Source organism: Pogona vitticeps, chromosome 3, assembly GCF_051106095.1.
Source record: "Pogona vitticeps strain Pit_001003342236 chromosome 3, PviZW2.1, whole genome shotgun sequence".
In the NCBI taxonomy this organism is placed as follows: domain Eukaryota; kingdom Metazoa; phylum Chordata; class Lepidosauria; order Squamata; family Agamidae; genus Pogona; species Pogona vitticeps.
Genome location: NC_135785.1, coordinates 60,534,138 through 60,542,198, shown reverse-complemented (window position 1 = coordinate 60,542,198; position 8,061 = coordinate 60,534,138). Strand labels below are relative to the sequence as shown.

The 8,061-nt window shown below is 44.4% G+C and overlaps 1 long non-coding RNA gene across 1 annotated transcript; it reads right to left on the bottom strand.

Moving 5' to 3' along the window:
• Nucleotides 1–2,476: 2,476 nt before the first annotated feature.
• On the bottom strand, nucleotides 2,477–6,366 carry LOC140705970 (uncharacterized). The gene is made up of 2 exons (XR_012085631.2): nucleotides 2,691–6,366; nucleotides 2,477–2,614 (listed from the first exon to the last, which is right to left on the bottom strand). It is a non-coding gene; the product is annotated as an uncharacterized LOC140705970 (long non-coding RNA).
• Nucleotides 6,367–8,061: the final 1,695 nt, after the last annotated feature.

Here is an 8,061-nt window from a genome sequence, read left to right as displayed (position 1 = left end):
TGCTGGTTTCCATTTGCTATGTTTCATGCATTTCACCCACATCAAAACTGCATCAAACTGCCAGTCTTACCAGCTTCTGAACATAAATAGGATAGGTGAATGCGTGCCATCTTTGCCTGGGAGCAAAATGTCTTGGGTCAGCCCACCCCATCAAGAATTTCTCTATCATTTAGGAGCAACTGTTTCCATATGTGAAAAAGAAGTAATTATATACCTTGAAAGTATTTAATTAATATATTTTTGCCTCACCTTTCTCCTCACAAGGACCCTAAGCTGGCTCACATCATTAGAAGGACAATATACAAAGGTTAAAACAGTGTACAATATTTAAAAAGAATTAAACAAGTATCACATTAAAAATGTTAAAGAAAATCAATACTAAAAACACATTTAAACGCAGCAGGATACAAAGCCTCTCTCAGAGTGCCAGTTACTAAGCTTGTCTGAAGAGGTCTTTTCTGGTTACGGAAGAACAGCAAAGATGGAGAGAGTTCTAAAGATGGCCCTCTTCTGCATCCCCACCAAACACATCTGTGAGGGTGTGGGACTGAGAGAAAGTCCTTACCTGATTATTTCAATGCCTGGGCAGGCTCATAGAGAGAGGCGTGATGTTTAAGATAGCTTGGACTAAAGCCGTTTAGAGTTTTTATTGGGTCAAAACCAGTACTTTGAATTGTGTTCAGAAACAGATTGGCAGTCTGTAGAGATGTTGTAACAGTGGTGTTACATGTATTCCTCTGAAAAATTCTGCCTTTCTTCTTTTTATTTTTCCAGTTAAATATCTGTTGTTGAGTAATTGTGCACGTAACGAATCCTGAGTACAGTGGGGTCACTACTTAAGAACTTAATCCGTATTGGAAGGTGGTTCTCAAGTTGAAAAGTTCTTATGTTGAATCTGCATTTCCCATAGGAATGCATTGAAAACCATTTAATCCGTATCTGCTCTTTTCCTTCCATAGAAACTACAGTATTAATGTTATCAGATGGTACAATTTCATATACTTTAATCCAACAACCTGCCAGCAAACCTTGCACACAGTGCAGTGAGGGTGCAAGCAAATAACCTTTTAACGCCACCCTTGTTTGTTCAGCTCCCAATGGCTCTGTGGTATAATTCCTGGACCAGATTTCCACCAGGAATTCTATTGCACACCAACACCTAGAAACCAACTTTACTCTGGGCCAGGCCACTGGGTGATCTAGCTCATACAGTAGTGTCAACTGGCTGCAGCTGTGTAGGAATCAGCAAGAATCTATTCTGTCACTACTTCACCAACACCAGGATTTGAACTCAAGTGCTTCTGAGTGCACAGCAGATACTCTACAACTTAGCTAGGGCCCTGCTTTGGTACAAAATTTAAAAGAGATGTTGAGCTCTACCATGACTCCCATTTAATATTGGATATTAATTGTAGATGCTCATGCAACAAAAATGAGAAATGTGTGATCAGGTGAAACTGCTTCATTGCACTCACAGCCAGATTAAGCAGAACTAAACTATATATGATTTCAGCCCCTAACACTACTCCGAATATGTGTATTATAGTAACAGATTTTAATTTTCTTAATTTTTTAAAATTTTATATACATACTTAATATATACTGTATAAGAGACTGATCACGGAGACTTTAAGATGCAGCCTGCTGAGCTTGTGCACAAGCCTTGCAGGGGTCCCAACAGGAGGCAAAGCCACCAACCCCACCCCGAAATCACCCCTTGGCCACAGGGTCGTAATATTTATTTCCCTATGTGTGGTGTGTGGCTTCAGCGTGTATCACCTTGCTTGACTTCAGAAGCTAAACGTGGCTGGACCAAACTGTGGATGAGGGACTTCCCGGGAACACCAGGGATTCCCCGCAAGGCAGGGCCAGAGATGAACCCTGCCCGAAACTGGGCCAAGGCCAGCGCGCCAGTCGGCGGGCCCGCTGGGGGCCGGTTCGCGCCCCCCCCCCCCCGGCGCGGCGCAGAGGAAGGCGGCAGCGGCTCCGTCCCCGGCGCAGGCACTTCACCTTGGCCGCGGGCTTCAAGGGCAAAGGCCTTCGTATCGGATGGCGGGGCCGGCTCTGGCCGAGGCGAAAGGGAGGGCGTTGTTTTCCTTTCCACCTGGCTCGGACGAGGCAAGCCGGTCGGGGCCTCTGCGGCTTCCGCCCAAGAAGCACAAGGGAGGAGCTTTCGCTCCCGAGTCCTGAATGGGCAGATCAAAGCGGGAGAGAGGATGAGAGGAAGCCGACTTCGTCAATGGAAAAAAAAAAAGGCGGGAGGGCGGCCCTCGAGGTAGGAGGAGCCGGGCGCCCGCGCCAAGTCTTAAGCCAAGAGTTGTACTTGCTTAAGCAGCGACAGATGCCCCACTACGTCAAGCGAGGCCGATCGGAAGGGTTGCACTCGGTGCCAGCCCTGGTGACGTCCGTTCCCCGCGTCCTCTCGCCGCCGCCGCCGAGGATTCTCCTGGAGCGAAGGGGTTGCTTCCGCGCTGCCGGGATTCTGGCCTCGGGACGACAACGTGACTCTGCCTAAAAAATAAAAGAGACAGAGAGGCGGACGACTCCGAAAGCTCCTCCTGTTCGAGCTGCAGAGGCACTGCCGGTTGGAGAGGGCTCTTGCACGCAGGGAAGCCTAAAATAAAATAAAATAAAATCAGGGGAAGGAAGGAAACCGACACGATCAAGATCTTTGTTCTGCAAAGTGATACCTCTCCACTCTCTCTGCCTTCTTAGATCATGACTCTCTCCCCGCCTCGCATTTGCTGTAAAGTCATTTTATAAGCCTGCCTGAAATTCATTTCGCGCTGGGTTGTCAGCAATTTACAGGCGAGCAAAGAAGTTGGGCAGCAAGCGGGCAGTAATTAAGCCGAGGAAGTTACACAAATGAGGTTGCAGAGGAAGGAGAAGGAAGAGGATCAGGTTTGGGTGTGTAGGTGCTGAATGGGCGTTTCTACAATAGTTGGGCTGGGTGTCTGTCTGCCCCCCCCCCACTGCAGCTGTGCGGTCCATGTTTTCAGGTAGGGATGAATGAATTCCTGAAGGAAGGGCCTGCAGTGTCCCCTGTTGGGATAGGGGAGCCAATTGATCCTTCCCCTCTAATTCATTCCATAGCCTTTTAGTAAAAACTAGAATGAACATTCCTGGAATGAGCCTTTATCAAAGGAAATCAACAATACTGGAATCAGTAGGGTTTATTTTCAACTGCAGCATAAATGGCTCCTGCAGAAGAGGAGACCATGCAGGCTGAAACCAGATAATCAGGTTTGGGCTTCAGAGAAGCAAAACTTCTTGTGTGCAGCCGCAGTACTATGGTCATGCTTTCAGAAGGTGTGCTTCAGACTTTTTGGTTGCTTTAAGAGTTAGTTTTGTTGCAGAGGTTGCTGTCCTCTGAAGATGCCGGCCACAGAGACTGGCGAAACGTCAGGAAAAACAACCTTTCAGAACATGGCCAAAGAGCCCAAAAAACCCAGGCCAACCATTAGATCCCAGCCGTGAAAACCTTCGCGAATATAATACCCACAAATTGTTTTAATACTTGAAAGGTTGTCATACAGAGGAGAGGCAGAATCTGTTTCTAATCTTCCCAGAGTGCAGGCCACATAATAATTGGCTCAAAATGCAGGAAGCCAGATTTTGGTTGATTATCAGGAAAAATGTCTTAATTATTAAGTACATTAGGACAGTTATCTCAGAAAATGGTAAGCACCCCAACACTGGAGGCATTTAAAAGAAATTTTTCTGGTTAGTTTCTCTTTGCCATTCAGTGTGTGCCTTCTCGCTTTCCAGCTCTGCTGCTGCTTCCATCACTTTCTCTCCTTCTCCACCCCCGTGTGTCTGTCTGTCTGTCTGTCTGTCTGTCTGTCTGTCTGTCTGTCTGTCTGTCTGTTTGTCTCTGTCTGTCTGTCTGTCTGTCTGTCTGTCTGCTGTCTGTGCATATGTGTCAGGCTGCAGGGCAACCTTGCAGTCCAATCTGTTTATTTTTTTCTGTCTGTAATATTGATCTAGCGCTATCCCACTTTCAAATAAAATAATAAAAATGATACCACAGCAACAGCAGTGAGCGGCTGTGAGAGACAGCCAGCATGAGGATGGGCAGGCACAGGACAAAGCCTCAAAACAACAAATCTAAAAGCCTCTGTAGCCCCCTTGAGCAATATACCACACAATTTAAAAACAGATCAAAAGTTTTCCCAGAGGATGCACACACAAACACCGAAACTGCATGACTATCATGTGACTAAGCTGACTTCAAAACCCCCACTCCATCTGATTCATTTTCATAGTGGAACCACATCTTTAAACAGCCATCTGTTGGCAATACAGTAATTTAACTTGGATTCCTGCACTGAGCAGGGAGTGAACTCAATGGCTATACATAGGCCATTCCAATTCCATTACTCTATGATTCTATGAAAGTAGCAGCTCTTCTTCCTAAATCACTTTGAGATAATGGGACACTGAGGGCGCAGTCACTCTGGAAGTAATGTACACGTAGTCTCATCTAGATGTAACTAAGATACATGTCACCACAGCCCCATCTGGCCTCATTAAGAACAGATGTAGCTGGCATTTTAAGGTGGACAAATTAACTGCAGGCTGAGTATTGCATGTGGAGAGCTGAGCACAGAAGCACTGTCAAAAGTGTTACTACTCTGGATACCAAACGTGGTGTGGTGAATAGAGTAATGGAACATCTCTGTCTTATCTGAGACATTTATCCTGCAATTTACATCATATTGGGCACAAATGAATTCAAATCAAAGCACAGTGACTACATGACATACAATTCAATGCAGGGAAGTCCATTGTGGCATCTTCTTTTTTGAGCAGGCTTTTTTTTTCATCTGGTAGGGGTAATTTAAATATTTCCCAACCGATTTGACATGACTTTTGTTTGCTTTCTGATCAATGTGATTGCCTGATCAATGCAAAGGGGCACTTGGGGAGGGGGATCTCAGTTTCCTTTAAAGAGTGCCCCTAGTTTCCAAATAGTTTCTTTCTTGTATTCGCGAAGGCTTTCACGGCCGGGATCTAATGGTTGTTGTGGGTTTTTCGGGCTTCTTGGCCGTGTTCTGAAGGTGGTTCTTCCTAACATTTCACCAGTCTCTGTGGCCGGCATCTTCAGAGGACAGCAAACTGTGCAAACAGTTTGCTGTCCTCTGAAGATGCCGGCCACAGAGACTGGCAAAATGTTAGGAAGAACCACCTTCAGAACACAGCCAAGAAGCCCGAAAAACCCACAACAACCAGTTTCTTTCTTTCTTTTTCCAGCTCTGTGCTGGAAAACAGTATCACAAGGACACTTAGGAGAAAAAAATTATTAAAAAGACAGAAGTGAAAATTGCCAATTAGCACTTGTTAGCACCTTAAGGCACCTTCTGCTGTTGGAACTTGCTGCAAAATGAGCCCTCTGCTTTTGCCTCTCGTGATTCCTGCAAATTGTCATCTGGATGGCTACAGCGATTTCACCCAGGGAAATCTGATTTCTACAGGTGTGAATCACAGTGGATCAAAGTGTATTTTGCACCTGTGGAAAAAATCAGCTATGTAGTTTCATCCTAAGTCTCAGCCTACAAATCCTTATTCAGCCCAATAGTGTCTCCACATGCTGTTGCTTCAGAACTTCAGCAATTTCCCTGAGAGGGAGATACTGCACTCTGTGTCATCCCCACCTTGGTAACAATGTATCATTGACATCCACAACAGTTTCAAAAGAGTATCCAGTTGATTTGAAGAGTTGCCAAACAGAGAGAAAAACATTAGGTTCCACCATAAGTCTGGGCTGCACCTTTCTAATGGGAGTTCCTTTTAATCTAAGCCTCACTGTTCTTCTATCCTCAGATCATTATTGTTCTTTTGAGAGCAAATAATTGAGCATGACCAACTCAGTTCTCTTTGTGAGCAATACTCACAATTATTTAATTATCTTAAGTGGCAAGTCTATGATTGTGGATCATCTTCGACTGTGATATAACCCAATCCAGTAACCTACATATTAAAACCAGCCAGAATATTGACACAACAATCAAACAAGGGCACTTCAGGGGTGTTGTCTACAGGCAGGCTTCGGATAATTGTTGTGGCTAGTCTTCCTGGCTGCATTGGTCATGCAATTTAATAGTTGCAGCCTAAAAATTAAAACAAAAGTCACAGGAAGTTCTCAAATAGCTGCCAAATAAAGCAGTTGTTTAATTTTACAATTGCTATGTGCCCAGCTACAAGGTCTACTGGCTCTACTTTGTAGTTCAAAAATATCACACCCAGCTCTTTAAGTGAGCGCAAGCAATCTACTGTGCATCATCCAGAGAAGAGAGCGCTGGAGCTGAACTACTTGAGGCCTGGTTGCCAGAGTTTTCGTGGTTGGATGAAGATAAATGTCTTTCAGACTTCCCTTGTGTCACCACTAACTTCCAGGTTTGCTGTGTAAACTGAAAGCTGCTTCACTATCTGGGTAAATTCATAGTATGGTGAACCATTATGGTGTAGTAGATAGAGTGTCTTGGCAGATTTTGGTTGAACCAGCATCAATATTAATTGTTACTTCATTTAAAAGTGACTTGTGACTAGAGATATGAATACCCCCTGCGCAGGTGGAGTTAACGAGGGTCCGGCACCCCTGGCAGAAGGAGGGAAGACGAGTCTCCCTGCAAGGCTGACGAGTGGCTAGGAGACCAGGTGCTTCAGAGCGATCGGAAGGAAGAGCTGGGCCAGCAGTAGCGGAGTGGACGGACCGGCCTCATGGGCTGGACCCTCATTAACTCCAGCTATGCGGAGGTGTTTGCATTCATATACGAACATGAGCACCCCCATCTCTACTTGTGAATTGCTGCTACCCACATTGCATTTAATGGTTTTATCTTTTATTAATTTTACAGTGGGATTGCACTTACAAATTGTTATGCGTCATTCTGAGAATCAGATTCATATATAATATGCATGTATGCATCCATCTGAAATGCGGTTTTTTTCCATCCACAATTTCACTATGCCACAAGAGGAAAAAATGTTAACTGAAAGGACTGAAAGTCTAGATATAAAGAGTAACCAACTGTACAGTATCCGCTTATTGCAGACACTACTGGTTTTCCCTAGAAGGTGGCCTTTAAATCTTTGAGAAAAACAGATTGCTAACCTCAGTCTATGCACAAAGGCAACTGGACCTTACTTTTTGACCTCAGCAGAGGATTCTGGGAGTATGACTTTGATGAGCTTGGTATATGACTGGAGAGTATTGTTGACCCTATTTTCACACAATTAGTTCTGACCTTCAAGCACCTTCTTCGGGGTTATTGGTTGTCTGAACTGTCACAGTATTACCACAATTCAATAGTAGTGGTATTTTGTTGTGGAAAGCTACCATGTTAGTCACAAAGGATTGAAGGCACAGGATAAGTAAATGTCAAGTTGTTTTTGCTACATGCTGTCAAGTTACCTCTGACCAATGATGGCTCTATGAGTAAACAATCTCCAGAATGTACTGTCCTCCTTTCTAGCTGCCTTCAGCCTTTCCCATCATTATTGTCTTTTTCTAGCAAATCTTGCCTTCTCATGATGTGCCCCAAGTATGACAGCCTCATTTTCATAATTCTTGCCTCTAGAGATAGTTCAGGGTCGATTAGTTGTATTTCCCATTTGTTCATCCTTCTGGTAGTCCAGGATATCTATAAAGCTCTGCTCGAGCATCATATTTCAAATGAAACAATTTTCTTCCTGTCAGCTTTCTTCATTGTCCAGCTCTCACGTCCTTATGTTGAGATACAAGAGTGTAAATGATCTTGGCCTTGCCTTTTGTTGTTGACTTGCCCACTGTATCATTTCCTTGATGCAACCAGCCCTAAAGCTGCTATTTTCCCTGTAGTGGGTAACACTCAGGGAAAAGCACTATATTCGCCTTTGGTGAATACCAGCTCAGTCACCTGCCAGTGGTTGAGCTAGTGTTCACCACCAAAGCTTTGATTTCACTAGAGTGTCTTGAGCAATGAACCTTTTGTAATTTTTTTTATTTGTACAACTAGAATGAGTGGCAGGGTTGTGTAGAGATTAGGGTATTGGAATAGGGCTCAGAACTGGATTCAAATT